The sequence below is a fragment of the Choloepus didactylus genome, chromosome 6 (assembly GCF_015220235.1).
Source record: "Choloepus didactylus isolate mChoDid1 chromosome 6, mChoDid1.pri, whole genome shotgun sequence".
NCBI lineage: Eukaryota > Metazoa > Chordata > Mammalia > Pilosa > Megalonychidae > Choloepus > Choloepus didactylus.
The window spans coordinates 9,903,717-9,921,456 of NC_051312.1; the positions used below are offsets into that span (position 1 = coordinate 9,903,717).

General features: G+C 46.4%; 1 pseudogene; it reads right to left on the reverse strand.

The window, feature by feature from the left end:
- Positions 1 to 1,114: 1,114 nt before the first annotated feature.
- LOC119535746 lies at positions 1,115 to 11,282 on the reverse strand (annotated as a pseudogene).
- Between the last annotated feature and the right edge of the window lie 6,458 nt (positions 11,283 to 17,740).

The window sequence follows — 17,740 nt, forward strand, 5'->3', positions numbered from 1 at the left end:
TGTTGAGGGATGACTGTGCTATGTCGCAGGTGAGTGCCGTCCCCCCAGGGCAGTTCTGTGCTGCTGGGCTGTGTTGGGAGGCTCCCAGTCTGCTCAAATGATGGCTGAATGGGGCTCTGTTAATTCACACTGCTCCCCCTTCCCAGCTCTGGGACATTCAGCTGAGGTTGCAGGGAAGGCTAATGTCCACGCCCAGTTTTGTGGTGTGTGCCTGTTATTTGAAGCACTTCCGTCACACTGGGTTGTCTGGGGCAGCTCTGGGCTATGGGGCTGGCGATGGGCAGGAGTGTTTCCTGTCCACCAGGATGGTGGCTGTGAGCGGACACCCCCCTTTTCTTGGGAAGTTGTGTTGTTTAGTGAATTTTCTCAGCCACTGGATTATTGCCTTTTGTCTCAGAGCTCTCTTAGTTCTGCTCTTGACTTGATGTGCCCAAATTTCAATTCTTTGAAGCTTTCTGTATTGAGCTTCTTAGAGTAATTGTTTTAGAAAAAGCAAAAAGGATTAAAAAAAAAAAAAAAAAAAAAAAAAAAAAAAAAAACGGCCCTCCTCAGAGATCTAATGGGTTATTGAAATGCTAATAGACAAAGCAACCAGGGCCATTAAGGAAAGGTGCCCAGGGCAGAGAGATCAGCCTTGCTTCGGGATTTGCATATGCGCCTCAAGGCCTGATCTCCGCCCTTCCCCTTTCTGTGTTCACCAGAACTCCAAAAATCCTCTGCTTTTATTTTGGAGTTTTTCGTGTTGTTTTTTTTCTATGCCTGTCTCCTCTCTGCTGGGCTGGCTGCTCTCAGAGTCTCTGGTGTCTGGCCTCAGTCTATCTATGGTTGGAGTTTGAATCAGTAGAATGAGTTTCCGGTAAGAGCAGCCACTGCAGTTCTCCCTTCTCCTTCCTGGAGCTGACAGCCCCTCCTCCCCCGGGACTGAGCCTGGCAGGGAGGGGCGCGGGTCCCCTGGCCGCAAAAACTTACAGATTTCGCTGATCTCAGCAGTTCCACGTTTTCATGAGTGTTGTATGAAGTATGCCCAAAGACAGATTGCTCTGTGGTGTCCAGTCCACGCAGTTCCTGGCTTTCTACCTACTTTCCTGGAGGAGTAACTAAAACATACAGCTCACTCATAATGGCATCTTAAGTTGTATTCTTTTGACACAAAGTTTGGTTACATATTAAACACATAGGGCTATTCTTTACTTCCACAAAGAAATACGCTCACTCCCACTTTTCTTGAAACACGCGATGCTCTTGATTCATCTTTCATTTTCCCACTTTTGATAGACATAGGTAGAAAAAGGGAAAGAACAGCACAAACCTGATGATAAATGGTAAGTGACAGTGGTTTTGAGGAGCAACAGGGAGGGGTGGGGACTGTAGCAAACTACTGCAGAGGCTTCCAAGGGGGGCAGCCTCTATTCGGTTGAAGCAGATTGCTGGTATGTGGGAACACAGGTTCAATGTTACAGATCTTCCCTTTTTTATTTTTGTTTTTGTTTTCCATGAAAAGCCAGAACACTGAATTTTAATGTGAAATCCTCTGACATTTAGATATTGTGAAAGAAAGCAAAAAAATGTAAGACATTGTGAAGGACAAACAAAATGACAAACAATATGAGTCTAAGGGCCACGAACAGCCTCTGGGCACCAGTTTGGAGCCTCTGGAGGCCCACACACCTCCTAGCATGCGACCAACCACTTCCAGAGTCATCAGGGCTTTCACCCCGCACCGACCCAGCGTGGCTTCATCCTGTAGGGGCGAACCTGCCAGAAGCACGACCTTATCTTCAGCGGGAGGCCCTCCAGCGAGGCTACATGGGCCTGGGAAAAGAAGGGAGAGTCAAGAGTGTTCTCTGGGAAAGCCACAGGAGGACTGGCAAAAGGGAGGATGGAGTAAGGATGCTCGGAGATGTACTATTATCTGTACCTTAATCTGGGCAACCGTTTCCAGCCCAGTCACTTCAAGAGTGTGCAGCTCCCGGGCGCGGACAAACAGCTGCATGTGAGCGACTTGAGAACTGAGAAGAGTGAGGTCAGCAGCTGGGAGAGGATGGGAAAGAGGCGTGGGAGTGCGGGAGGTTCAGAGGTGGGAGGGCATCTTAGGGGACCGGAGCCCGCAGGAGGGGAACGCGAGGGGCGGACCAGGCCTACCGCGAGGCCGGGGGTCTGTCCCCGCTTCCCCGTTCCCTGGAGCCCTGCGGCCTTCCGTCCCTCGGGTTTCAAGTTTCACTTCAACCGGGCTCCTACCTGGGTCCCAGCCTCCCGCTGCCGTAGCGGTGGAAGCGGAACCGAAAAGCTACACAACTGCGGCGCGAACACACCGCCCACTAGGGGCGCATTGCGTCACTGCCCCGCGCCGCCGCTCGCACTCTGCCTAGGCCACGCCCCCGTCCCTCTCGCCACGCCCCTTTGCGATCTGCGCAGGCGTCGCCACCGCCCTGGGCTGATGGGGGTCTCGGAGTCCGAGGTCTAAATGGCCGTGTCGGTTCTCCGCTTTTTTTCCTCGAGCGGGCGAGGAGGCTCGCTTCCTGACTATAGGGGGCGGTAGTTGATGAGAGTGGCTAAGCCTAGCACTCGGGGAGAAAGCCCAGCTATTTTTGTTCGGGACTTCAGAGCACCGAGTTCTCCAGAACCTCCAGTGGCCATCTCTGCTGAAGCACCGACAGGACTGGCGTGCAGAGCTAGAGGCGGGTGGCCAGGTGGGCGCTGCACAGACCGCGGGGCTTCCGGTGCCTCCAAGATGTCGAGGTCGCAGCCCAGCAGGGGGGCTTCCAGGTGGCCCCAACTGGAAGAGCCCGCACATTGGGTTCTGCGTCCTCATTTCTGTTAGGCCGGGGAGAGGGGCAGAAAGGGACACTGCCCAGGATCACATCCCGAGCTCGGTGGGATCCCCAAGCCTCGGACCTCCAGCCCACCCCGCTTTGCAGCCCCTTTTCCCTGGTAACCCTCAGGCCTAGTCCAGCATTGGAATGTTGTGTTGGACAAAGAAATGTGGAAGAGGATCCCTAAGGTAGAAATAGTGGGTTACAGCCATAGATTGTAGGGAAAATCCAGGTCTGAACCCCAGCTCAGCAACTTAGCCTTTGTGAGCCTCTTTTCTATATGGTGGAGCAGAATAGGAATAATTACTGCCCTGCAAGATTGTTGTGGTCCTAAATGAAATATGTATGACACTTATTTAGCATGGTGTCTGCCGAAAACTAAAACTGGGAAAAGCCTCTTCCAGAGAGATAAACATTTCACCCAAATATTGAGAACTTTAGAACATGACCTGGTGTTATGGTTCCTACTCTGGAGCCAGGCTGGGTGGGAATCCCAGCTACATCGCTTACAACCTGTATGGCATTGGACAAGTTACCTAAACTTTGTCTCTTACTTGGATCTTACTTTTATCTGAGGATAGAATTAATAGAGGATGTGTTATAAGAATCAAGTTAATATTTATAAATCATTTAGAACACTATGTGGCACATAGTAAGCTGGGAGGGGAAAGGGGGAGGCCATTTCAGCAGAGCCTTCACCCAAAGGATCTGAGTGAAGGAGGAGCAGCTGGCAGTGTGGTCCAGGGTCCCAAGATGCTCAGGGCACTTGGGGCCGACCCCTCCTGTACGTGTCCTTGGTGGCTTGTTAGGGAGAAACAATAAGCTGCCCTCTGCCCATGGGGTGAGGATGGGAGGGGGAGCAACTAAGGCTCAACATGAGGAACTGCTGACAACGGCCACACGGGTGGACCCTGGGATCCTGACTCCTAGGCCAGGGCTGCATCCACACATTGCCTCCGACGGTCACCCCAGCCCAGACGCTGTGGGCCCTATGTGGGGATCTGCACGTGGGCCAGGTCCTGGTTCATGATCTGGAGGCAAGAGCTCTTAAAGCCCAGCTGTGTCCCCTGCCCCACTCTTCCCCTCACCAGGGCCCTGGTGAGGATGAGGGAGGAGAGTGGAGCAGGGGGGCCCTGGGGGCAGGTGAGGTGGGGTGCACTGCCTCAAGACACCTCCCTTCTGGGAGCCGGGAAGTCCCTGATGGTGTGGGGAGGAGGAGCCTGGAGCAGGAGCTGGAAGGAAGCAGGGACGCCACGGGGACTCGAACCCCGGCCCAGCACCGCTGGACGTGCCACCACCAGCGCCTTTTGCTTTTTCCTGCTCATCTTCTCACAGACTCAAAGGTGAAAAGCAAAACCTGAACGCGGCCATAGGCCGCACTCAGTAAAAGAAACACCTGCGGCGGCTCCGCGCCTCCCCCCTCCCAGGCTCAGCTCCTCCCTACGCTGACACCCCTCTAAAGGCAAAGTCAGGGGGACAAAAGTCCCCCCAGCTTCGTGACCACGTTTCCCATCATGCCGGGTACGGATCCCAAATGCAGGAGCCATGAAGTCAGACAGACAAACAAACCACCAGTTACAGACCTGCTTGTTCTGGGACAGTATCAAGGTGACAGGTTTTTGTATGTGTGTAGAAATTTCCAGAAAGGTTCTAAGAAACTTGAGAGGCCACCTCCAGGTATAGAGGCTGGGGTGGGTGAGGGAATAGGGATTTTTACTTTCATTTTATACCTCCTTCATGGCTAGGTTTTTAAATTCTGTGCAGACTACTTTTCTAATTAAAGGTAAAAATCCCAAGCTTTTCATCCTAACAGAAAATCAAAGAAGTAGGGAAACTTTGAGCCCTGTGGCCTTGTTCGATCCCGAGGCCCTCCAGGTCTGCTGGGCCCCAGCCAGATGGGGCCATTTCAGACGTGCCCGCCTGCCTCGTCTGCCGTCTTCTGATCTCGTGGCCCGGCGGCTGTGGAGGCCTTCCTGAGAACTGCCATGGCTTGAAAATGAAGTTGGAGCGTGGTGTCCCCACCTGCCCCTCTCCTCTCATGGAGTCTGAGTCACCAAGATCCCAGAGGCAGGAGGTGCATGCGGCCCACCCCAGCTGGGCCCTTGGCCAGTACCTGCCCCCAGGCTGCCCCTGCCTGGCCCACTGCCCACGGCCACCCACTGCTCCCAGCTGCAGCACAGCCTCCCCTGAACCAAGGCGGGTCAGTGGGAGCACCCCATCCATGACCTGCCATGGAGGGGGTAAAGGGGGGCTGGACCTGTCCAAGTCTCGGGTGCCTGGAGCCCCTGCTGCCAGCCCTGAGGCACTCAGGAGCCTCTCCCCAGCTCTGCAGGTGAGAAGTTGAGGCTCAGAGGGCCGAAACCCACTCAGGGTCACACAGCATCAGGCTAGGACGAGCACTGGGTCCTCTACTCACCCCAAGAAATCTGAGCAGAGCCAGTCCCAACACACGCACGCACGCAACAGTCTGTGGACCACCAGGTGGGCACAGAGCCAGGCCTGTGGGCCCAGCCTCGGCCCCCTCAAGGGGAGGGTAACTTGCTAGCCCACTGCCCTCGCCTCCACCCCCCTCACCCCGTTTCTGTCACATCCGTCGCCCTCCTCCCCGTATACCATATCCCCTCAAATCAGGCCCCTTAAGACACTGTGAAGTGCAGGCACTTACTTATTGCAGCAGCAGAGGGGAATGTGCACAGCCATTTAAGTCCCAACCTGACGATGAAGCAACATAGCTGTGGCCTTAAAAGACCTCAGAAGTAGATGGTCAAAAGCTTATTCTGTAAGATGAGCAAAGAATTAATTCAACATGTAGGCACAAGGCCTCCAGGACTGTAGCAAGCGCACTGTGGGAGACCCAGAGAATGGGCCCCGCAGAGAAACATGCTAAAAATATGCCACTGGCTAAAAAGGTGAAAAATAAAATGGCTTCAAGGAGCCATTACACACTCACAGTCATTGAGCAAAAATGAAAAACAACCAGCGGGGCTGGCAGGTATACATGGCTGGCCCCAGGGCCGCGTACCGCCTGGAGGGCACCCGGCAGCCAGCAGGGAGAACGGAGCCATGGCCTGGCCCTTCCCTTCTGCCAGTGGGGAGACAAAACCAAAAGCAGCCTCGAAGTATAAACGAGGATTTGCCCAAAGATGTCCTCGACAACATGGTTTATAATCACAAAATGCTGGAAGGGGCCCAGGTGCCGGCTCACCCCCGGAATGCCCAGAACAGGTGGGTTATTTCGGCGTAGGTGACTGCGTCCACAACATAACCTGAAGCGGAAGAAAGCAAAATAACTGCTGGTTACAACCGTGTAGAACAAACAATTGTATGTGGGCAGAAAGCAGAAAAGAGATGAAGAATTTTAAAAGCCAACCGTTAACAATCACCCTGATAGATACTTCAGTCAAATGCAAACAGGGAGATGACCGGGTGGGGGTGCAGGTGCGGGTTGCCCTGGCAACATCGGACAAGGTGCCTCTGACCCAGGAAGAGCTCCGCAGGGAAGCTCCAGGGACACTGTGTCAACACACGGGAAGCCACATTGGGTAGCCGAGTCAGGAAGTGGAGGGAACCCAGAGGGCGTGGGGAGAACGTAACTCACTTCTCATTACACAAGGATACCAGAGATTTGGATTTGACCAAAAATCATCAGGAGGAATGTGACAGAGAATACCTCCTCCCCTCCCACGGAACAGTTATCAAAAGGATTGTACCTTAAGCAATGAAGAAAGCAGAAATTAAAAAAAAAAATTCAAAAAGCAAATATTGTAAGGGCTACCTGCTCAGTGACCATTCTTTAAAGCAGAAATTGATTACAATAGTTAAAAAAAAAAATCAAAATTTTCAAACACTTGGAAATTTTAAAGCATCCTTTTAAATAACGGGTCAAATTATATACCAAAGCCCAAACCACAGAGCACAGAGAAAATCAGGACAACCAACTGTCTGTGTAAATACAGATGGGACCCCTTCAGCTGCCCTAGCGGCCCGTCCTGAATCCCCGGGGAGCTTCCCACCCCTCCTGGCTCCAGCCGGCCCCACCACTGCTTGGAGGCTCAGTGGCAAGTGCTCTCTCCGTGCCGACTGCTCTTTCCTGCAGCTCTGTGACCCCTGGGGTCCAGCTCCGTTTTCCCCGCAGGCTGCACTCACCCCTCTGTAGCTGCACCGCACCTTCAACTGTCCTTAACTCACGGAGGCTGGGCCAGTCATTCCTCTCCCTGTGTCCGTGGGGACCAGCTCAGTGCCTGCCATGGAGGGTGGTGACCGGGTGGCCACGAGAAATCAAACCTCAGTGGAACGAGGTGACAGCAGCACGCAGTTTCCCTTTGCTGAAAGCCCCCCTGGGGTGGCTGGGCCCTGGCAAGAGGAACCTTCAAGTCTGAGAACCCTGACGTCCTCCTGAGGTGGGGTCAGCAGCCTCCCTGGGAGGCTCCAAGCCACGGTCTTTGGGGGTCCCGTCTGTGGTCACAGGGGGCTGAGGGCAGGTGGGGCCAGAGCAAGACTTTCACTGTTAAAAGTACAAGAGTCTGAACGTAGATGAATGAAGCATGCCATGCAAGATACCAGAAAAAGAGTGACAAAAGAACCAAGGAAAGCAAGAGGAAAGAATCAAATAAAAGTGGAAATTAATAAATTATAGAATGAAAGCGGAACTGCTTGCTTTCTTACCTAAAGCTACTTCTTTGAAAAGGCCAATAAGATAGAGTTCCTGAAAGTCTAATCAAAAACAGAAACATTAGGACTAAAACGAATGAAAAAAACTACAGAACTACACAAAAATGAAAACTTGACTTACGATGAAACAGAAGTATCGTGAAGGACAGTAACCATGGAAGCAACTGAAAAGTTTCCAAGAAACCACTGAACTTCCAAAAGCTGTGCCAGCCGAGCCGCTGCCAGGGGCCAGCCCAGGCCCTGCCACCTGCCGGGTGGGTGCCCAGGACGACGGGAACTTGCGGACGACACCTCCCATCCCGAGGACAGGAACAGGCCCGCGCACTGACGCCCCTCCCTGTGCTCGCTCGCTTGTTTCACGCCAACTCTATTTTTGTCCCCATTTTATCTCTGAGGAAACTGGCTTCAAAAATATGAAAAATTTGGCTAAAGTCACATGCTAGTAAGTGGCAGGGCAGGGACACAGGTCATCCAGCTCTCACCACCTCTCCTGACAACAAACCCTGAGCGAAGCCCAGGTGGAGCTTCTGGTCATCTCTATGTTGCCAGAGTAAAGCTCCAGGCCCAGGTGTGGCTGGTTTCTGCAACCAAAGGAAGGTTTAATACTCAGCACTCCATTAACATAACCAGCCAGCCAAAGATGAGAAGGCAAAACCTGATGCACATCCCAAAAAATGCAGGAAAGATACCTGACTAAATCCAGTATCTGTTACTGATTCAAGAAACAAAACAAAACAAAAACATTCTCAGACATCCAGTAACGGGCAGATGCCGCATCCCACCACATAGCACAGCTGGGAGGCACCGCCGCTGACATCACCGGAAGGAAACGTCACAGCGGCGCTCCCCAGCCACTTCCCAGCCACTTCCCCAGTAAGCACTGCGCCCTTTTCTCAGCCAACAAACATCTGTGGCCTCCTGGAGGACACACCCCCAAACCTTACACAATACCTTGAGATTTTTGCCATATCTGTGTATAGCCAGATCTGTTATTTATCTTTTTCCTTAAATCAACTAAAAAAAAAAGAAAAAAAAAGTTAAGTCAAAGAACATTATTACAAAGAAAACAAATAAAAACAAATAGTAATTTTTTTAAAAAGGACACTACCAAGAAAGTGAAAGTTAAGCCACAGAATGGGAGAAAATGTTTGCAAACTATATATCAAATACAGTCTAGAGCATATTATGGACTCTTAACAACTGAATAATAAAGAAAGAAATAACCCAATTTTAAAAGGAATAAAAGATATGATAGCTACTTTTCCAAAGATATACAAATGGCCAATGAGCATCTGAGAAGTTGCTCAACGTTATTTGTTGTTAGGGGAACACAAATTAAAACCACAGTGATATACCATGTCACACCTACCAGGATGGCTTAATCAACAAGTCAAATGATGAGTGTTGCCAAGGATGTGGAGAAATCAGAACACATACACACTGCTGGAGGAAATGTAAAATGGTGCAGCTTCTTTGGAATAGTTTGCAGTTCCTCAAAAAGTTAAACATTGAATTACATATGATCCAGCAGTTCCACTCCTAGGTAAATACCAGAGAGAACTGAAATGATTTGGTCACACAAAAACTTGTACACGAGTGTTTTTAGTAGCAATATTCATAACAGACCAAAAGGGAAACAACTCAAATATCCATCAACTGATGGACAGACAAAATGTGGTACATCCATACAAGGGAATATTATTTAGCCATAAAAAGGAATCAAGTACTGTTACATTCTGCAACACAGATGAACCTTGAAAATATTATCCTATGAAAGAAGCCGGACACAAAAGGATACATACTATATGAATCCATTTATATGAAATGTCCAAAATAGGCAAATCCATAGAGACAGAAAAATTTGTGGTTCCCAGAGCATGGGGGAAATTGAGACTGACTTTTATTGGGTACAGGATTTCTTTTTGTAGGGATAGAAATGTTCTGAGATTAGACAGTGGTGAGAGTACACAACATAGTACGTATACTGAAAAGCACTAAATTATACACTTTAAAAGCATGAATTTTATGCTCATGTGAATTATATTCTCAATTTAAAAAGGAAAAAATACTTTAAAAGGACACTTTATATTACATAAATGGAAAACTGATATTTTTCAAATGCATTTCAAGATAAAAACGTAAGTATTAAAACCTTAAATGTCCGTCAGCAGATCACCTCAACATGTCGTGGACCACCAGCAGGCTAGTCACCCTATCGGGCACCGCCGTGGGCTGCCATGGGCTTAGGTGCCGCTCCCCGCCTGGCTGTCCCTCCTCCTCTCACCAGTGGTCCCACCAGTGGGGCTGGTGGGAACACGACCACAATGCTCACTGCTCTTTGCCAGTGATCTGGTAATTATAAGCACCGCAATAGACAGGAAAAGGCAATTCAGAAGCTTAAAAAATGGACAAGTCACGCATGGATAACATAATCGATAAAGATGATTGTTGTTTACTTGGAAAACCTAGGAGAACCTAAGCACTCAATCCCTGTCAGTGGAGTGCCCAGGGCACTGCTTGCATTATTTCATTAACCCTCACCCCACTTTTGAGGTAGAGAATATTACTCCTTCTTATAGATGGGGAAACTGAGGCACAGAGCTGGTCACACAGGAAATAAGGGTCCAGGAAGAGAGGTGGGATGTCTGACTCAGAAGTCTACGTTTTTACCCACATTGCAGTATTGCCTCCCAAATGGCCCGAATAATGAAGTTCAGCATATTGATTTACAAAACAAGTTATATAAAAAACACTTAGCAAACAGGACCAGAATCAGAAATCTCGATGGAAAAACATACCCAACCACAATATAGATTATAAAATTTCTAGGAACAAACTTCAGAAATGTACAATAAAGTTCAAAACTCCTGAGGAACGTGAAAACCATCCTATCCTGACTGAACAGACGCTATTTCCTAAATGAAAAGTCACAATATTGTAATATAAGGGTTTTTTCTTGTTTTTTTTAACTTTATCAAAAAATAAAAAACAAACAATAAAAAACTTTTCAAACAAAACCAAAACAAAGGAATAAGAAAAAAAATAACCTAAAATGTAATATAACTTTTAATTTATAAATGTAACATAGTTCCAATAAAAATCCAAATATTTTTAAAAAGAACAGAGCACTTACATTACCATATATTAAAACCACATATTATAAAACTAAAATAAATGAAACAATGGTTTGACACTAGGAAACACAGATCAATGGAACAGACAATAAATTATACTAAAAGACTCAATTATAGTAAAAGTATTTAGCCCATAATTAATAAGTAGTATTTCAAATCAGGAGAGAAAGTAGAATTATTCAGCTGGAAAAACTGGAATGGTGCTGGAAAAATTGACTAACCATTTGGAAAACAGCTAAATTACATTCATACCTCATACTGTATACCAAGATAACATCCAGATGGATTAGAGTTAAATGTCAAAAATGAAACCTTTTATAAAAGAACCAGAATAAGGCATAACTCCAAAGTATGAAACCAGAAAGATTGATAAATTTTATTACAAAATTAAAATCCTTCAGCAAGATCCAACACATAAAATTAAAAGGCAAACTACAAACTTTAAAAATGTTTGTAATAAGGGAAAATGTCCTCAACATAAAGTGTTCTCACAGAGCAATGAAATTAAGTGAAGCACAAGACAACTCCTAGAATGTATATCTTGGACAGAATATATGCTATGTGAATTTAGGAACACCCTACTTTATAAATCAAGCCCTCAATCTTGAGGCTTGCTCTTGGGAAACTTATGGCTGTAAAGGGGAGGCTAAGCCTACCCATAATTATGCCTTAGAGTCACTTCCAGAGAACCTCTTTTGTTACTCAGATGTGGCCTTTCTCCCTCCAAGCCCAACTCTGCAAATAAATTCATTAACCTCCCCACACATGGGACATGACTCCCAGGGGAGTGAGTCTCCCTGGCAGTGCGGGACACAACTCCTAGAAATGAGCCTGACCCTGGCATCGAGGGACTGAGAATGCCTTCTTGACCAAAAGGGGGAAAAGGTAACAAAATAAGGTTTCAGTGGCTAAGAGTTTTCAAATAAGTTGAGAGGCTATCCTGGAGGTTACTCTTATGCAAGCTTCAGCTAGATATTCCAAATGAACACAGTATGCCAAGCCCAAATCAATAGTAGTCTCAAAAATCCTAAAGAATATCCAGGTCCCTATCTGAGACTCTATAAAAGTTTCACTCACTAAGTTTATTTCTCAGAAACATAAACCCTCCAGAGTGTTCCTATGGCAGGTGAGCACCAAAAACCAGAGGCAATAGCCTCTTCAAGAACATCAACCAGATACATTCCCCTTCCTCATAATGTAGACACCCCTTTTCAACATGAGCAAGTTAGGGTGGTCACTGCCTAGACATCCCTGAAGATCAGGAAAGAGATTAAACAATAGGAAAGGGTAGCAACAGACAAGATAGGATTTAACAAAGGATTATGAATACTGAATCTTTATATAAATATTTTTTTAGATGCTAGGATATTAGAACAGCTAGAAGGAAATAACTGAAATGGTGGAACTGTAACCCATAACATTCTTTGAAATTTGCTCCCTTTAAATTGTACTTTGAAAGTTATCACTTTTCAATCTATCTATATATATTTTTCACAATAGAAAATATTAAAAAAGACTCCTGGAGCAGTTACCAAACGCGAATAGCATTCATTCAGCTTCACAAAATAAAAAAGTGCAAATTAAAACACTGAGATACCATTTTTTGCCTTCAGATCAGCAGAGAGAAAAACAAAGATGGTGACGGGGGAGGCTGAGGGGGACCCCCTGCGGTTTGTCTGCTGGGGACAGTTGAGGTGAACCCCATCTTTAGTGAGTGCACTTGGCAACACATGCCACGTGTCAAATTGTCCACACCCTCTGAGCCAGTAATTTCACTGCAAAGAAAATATCAGGTCTGTACGCAACAATTTGTACACAACCGAGCAAAGCACCTGTTATGGGTTGAATTGTGTCTCCCAAAAAGGAAGTTCAAGTCCTAACCCCCAGTCCCATAAATGTGTCCTTGCTTGGAAAGAGGGGCTCTGAAGATGTGATTAAAATGAGGTCAGGCTGGATTAGGGCGGGCTCCCATCCAACATGACGGTGTCATTACGAGAAGAGCAGACTGCAGACAGACATTGGGGAGAGGGCCACTGATGACAGAGGCAGATGCATCTGAAAGAAAAGGAGCACCAGGGATTGCCAGTCAATGCCAGAAGCTCGCAGAGGCAAGGAGCAATTTCCTCCTACAGGTTCTGGGGGAGAGCATCCTTGCTGACCCCTGATCTGAGACTTCCGGCCTCTAGCGCTGAGACAACACATTTTGGTCACACTCAGCCGCCCAGTTGTGGGGCTTTGTTAGAGCAGCCCGAGGACATTAATACAGTACCTAATTTCAACAAGTCAAAAAAATTATAATCAGAAAACAGAAGCATTTGATTAAAAAAAAAAAAAAAGTACAGGCACATATTTCTGAAGCAGAGTCAGGCCATCTCTGACTTATATGTAGAATATTAAAATAATTGAAATGAAAGGAATGATGGTCTTGCTTTCGAGTACCTTTCAATCTCCTTTAAATACAGCACATAACAACCAAGTAAAGGAAAAGTGGACTGACAATGGGAAGGGACAGCAGACCCCCTAATAGTAAGGCTGGGGTTGGTGTGGGTGGTCAGCAAGGGGACAAACCAGCCCCACCTCAGCAGCCCCCAAAGAAACCAACATGAGACGCTGAAGAAACGGCAAAGCCTGGTCTGCATAATCTCCTTGATAAGGCAGGAAAGCAGGTAGTACTCTTTGGACAAAGTTCCGGCAGGCTATGGTCAAGAGAAAAGGCAGTTTTGGGGTTGAGCACGGGGGTCAGATGCCAGTCACCAGAACAGAATTCCCTTTACGGACAGTCGGGGACACAGAACTTCCCAGCAAGAGGAGCCAGCCGCACAGGGCAGAGGTTCAGGAAGCAAACCCTCCCAGCCAAATGTTCCTCCTTGAAGGCACCTTGGGCCCAAGTCATTCTCCAAACTGGGTTTTCACAGACGTATCAACATTTTTATCAGGACAATAAGTTTAGGGGCATTTCATCTGTAGAGTCCACTGAACTAGACTTTGTTGGTGCAACAGCAACAAGTAGCCATTAGACACCCTCAGTGAAGGGGTAGTTGCGTGGACGGGTTGGGGGTTAGTACACCCAGATAATGGGGCAGATGGACAAAGATCGGCATCACTGAGCACGGCGTTCCGTGACAGGAAACCAAACTAAACAGACGCATAAATGGAAAGATATCCCTTATTCATTCACAGAAAGACAACAGCATGAAGACATCATAGGGAAAAGTAAACACACAAGAATAGTCAGGAAGATTCCGCAAAAGCAGAATAATGAGATGGAGCTACGCTTACCATATATTAAAGGAGCTATAATACTTAAAACCATTTGAAACTGGCACATGAACAGACAGATCAAAGCTGAACAATGTATCAATCACTAAATGGTGTAGAAACAACAGGCTAACCCCCTACCTCACTCATTACACCAGATGGATCCAACAGTCGAAGTAAAACCTTTAAAAAAAAACTGGAACAAAATAAGGGGTTCATAAAAAAAAATCATCTTGAACTGGATTAGCCATTTTGAACTAGTCAGATGATCCATGTTATAAAATACTGATAAATGAGAATTATACATATTTAAAAGTCTGAAAAGCAAAATTTTACCATAAAATTTAAAGGTCAATGACAAACTGGGGAAAATATTTGCAGCAAATGTCAAAGGGCTAATTTCTTTAATTTACAGAGCTCTTAAAAAACCAGGAAGGGGAGCCATTGATCACATATTTTGGATGAATTATATGGTATGTGAATATATCTCAATAAAATTGCATTTATTAAAACAAAACAAAAAACCCAGTAAGTACAAAACTAAACAGAACCACTGTACATCCCAGCAATTTCCACTCCTAGGTTTAAACTCTAGGAACTGAAATAGATACTTGTACACCAATATTCACAGTAATATTCCCAAAAGCCAAAAGGCAGAAACAACCCAAATGTCCATCAACAGATGAAAGGATAAACAGAATGTGTTATACACATACATGGATTACTCAGCCATTAAAGGAATGAAGTGTGACACCTGCTACAGCATGGACAAACATTGAAGACATTATGCTAAGTGAAATATGCCAGACACAAAAGGACAAATATTGTATGTTTCCACTTACATGAAATACCTAGAATAGGCGGGTTTATAGAGACAGAAAGTCAATGCGCCATTACCAGGGGCCAGGGGAGGGGGAATGGGGAGTTACTGCCTAATAGTTACAGAGTTTCTGTTTGGGTCAGGATCCTAAAGGACTTTTTCTCCAGATACAGTTACATAAAGACACATGTAGACAGATCTTTAGCCTTGTATAGAGCAAAAGTGGTTGGAAACAACCTAATTGCTCCCAAAGAATGGGTAATTACATCATAGCACATTCAAACCTGGCCTGCCCCCAGGTGCTGAAAAGGTGAAGGCGGAGCCACACGTGCAGAGACCAGGATGTCCCATATGGCCTGTTAACAGAAGAGGCCAAGGGGTACAACAGGGTGTGTGGCGTGGCCACACCTCCTTAGCTTGTACTTAAACAGAGTTCTCCAGAAGGAAACACAACAACCGCCACCATGGTTGCCCGTGGAGAGCGGGAGCCAGAGGTAAGAGCGAACTTCACTGTATCATCCACAGGTCTGAATTTGTGACCTGGGCAGGTGTTGCATTGAGCACTGTTTATATGTTTAGGTTAGACACATACATTGGGAGAAAACAAGCAGAGCATTTGCCTTTGGGGCCAGCGGTGGCGGCAGGGCCTCTAAGTCAAAACAACAGGAGAGTAAGAGGCACACTGCCCAGGCCACTCTGGAGGCCGGAAAGGCCCGAGGGACTGAAGCACTCACTCACTCCTGGCTGTGAGGCTGCCAGGCAGACGCCAGGCAGAGAGCAAAGGGCCACATGGTGGTGCAGTTCACGTTTGTTAATCGCCCCCTGTCCTCATGAGGCGAGTAAGAGACAAATGGGGCTCACACGGGTGCTCCTGGCATTTGGTAGCCTCTTAAAGGAGATAATGCATGTACTTAAAAGAGAAAGCAGCCAAAACTCTGCTGAGCGGACAAGCAGGGGGAACAGACAGCCGCCTGCTGACAGCACCCCTGTTCCCCGCGGGATTAGAGATGCTTGCAGATGCCAGATAAGAAGATATAAACAAACATATGAACACAAAGAAATAAGATATAGTTAAATACCATTTTTTGTAAATGTCATGACTGCATTCCTAGAATAGTCTTACTGTGTTTTGTTGTTTTGATCTGCTCAGGATAAAGAACAGGCAGTAGATTTCTTAGATTCATGTTACTTTGTGCTAAATCAGACACCATCTTACACTAACCTCTGGCATGGACAAGCAGTGTTAGCCACTAAAAAGTTTTAACTGAATTCCACGGCACACTAGAAGAGCAGGATTGTTCTATTTTGGTGGCAGAATCTCTCAGCCTGGTGCTCTGAGAGCCACATGCTGGTGCCAGAGCGGGTGGGAATGCCTAGACCTTCAGAAATAGTTCGGCAACGTCCCTCAAGCCCTCTCTCCCCGCTAGGCATTTATCCGAAGGCACGTGTAAGCACACACACCAAGACGTATTTATGAGGGACTCACTGCAGTGCAGCTTGCAATGGGCAGAAAACCTCAGAAATCACCTAAAAAACTCATCTGTAGGAAACCAGATAAAATAATGGCACTAAGATAAAAATGTCATAAAAATGAGTCATAACAAAAAAAATCATAAAAATGAGTAAGTAGTTGCGGAATGGTACTTATTGAATGATTCCACTTTAGGGCAACGATAAAGGAAACAACAGTAAGAGAATAAATATTAGTATGTTTATGGGAAGAAAGAGTCCACAGGAATATGATGATCCAAATTGTCATTAGTAGTTATCTTGAGGGTGGGGGATTACAGAGGAACTTTTACCTTCTGTGTGTTTTTCTATAGCGTTTGAATTTTAAAATACAGGAGAAGTCATTCATAAAGGGATTAACAGAAATTTTACTGCAAACATACACTCCAGGGTCCAATCTGCTACAAGAGCACTTAGTATAGTGATATGAGCCATACACTTACCCAAATCTGCAAGTGGGGGCCCCTCAGAAGAGTGACTGCCAAGTAGGGATAAGCAGAAAGCCAGGTCCCAGCACGACGAGGGTGCAGCTCATCAGATAGGCATCCTTGGCAGCTTTGTGGCACGAGTGATTAAAGAAACTATACCTCGAGACAATTATAAATCCTGCGTCTTGGACCCTTGGGGCCCCCATCAGTGACAAGTCCACCAAGGTCAAACCCCAGATGCCAAGAATCTATTGTACCAAGTAAGTCTCAGTGAGTCACAGTGAATACCTAAAGACTGAAGAAGATGACTGGCAGAAATTTAAAAGTCTGATAAGCAGACTATTGAGGAGGTCATGGACACACTCAGGTACGTACGTGTGTGCACCCACTCTGGAGGCCACAGGAAAGACGACAGTAAAATGTCTGCCCTAGCACAACCTGTGACCCGGCAATTCCACTTCTTGGAAACTCCCCTGGGAAACACTCAGACACTTTTGCAGGTGCACAAGGAGGTTTGTATGAGGATAATCACACCATATTGTTTGTAACAGCAGAAGACTGGAAATAGAATTTCCACCAACAGCTGACTGGCTAAATAATTCATAGTACATCACAGTAAAGAATATTATGCAGCAATTAAAAAGAATGGGGGCAGTTCTATACGTACTCACATGCATCTGCGTAGTGTTAAGGGAAACAAACATATCAGTAACGATGTATACAATAGTGTTTCACCACTTATATATAAAAAAGAAGAAAAGCAAAGCAATACACCTCTTTCAGACGTGGATATAAATGAATAGAGAAAAACCTGGCAGGAAACAGCAAACAGGTAACTCTGGTCGCCTCTGCAGAGGGGAAGGGGATTACTTGTGACTTGTCCATCACATTGATTTTGTGAAACGAGAAAGCATCTACCTATCACTTAGAAGAAAAGCAACCAGTTGCCACTTATGGGAGAAACAGTGGATTAGCTGTGGCCTGGTCACTCGCTGGACCAGCAAGCAAACCAAAAGAACTACATGCAACACAATGAATCTTATCATATTAAATGAGAAAAGTCCCAGGAGATTACATACAACATGATGCCTTTTCTACAAAGTAAAA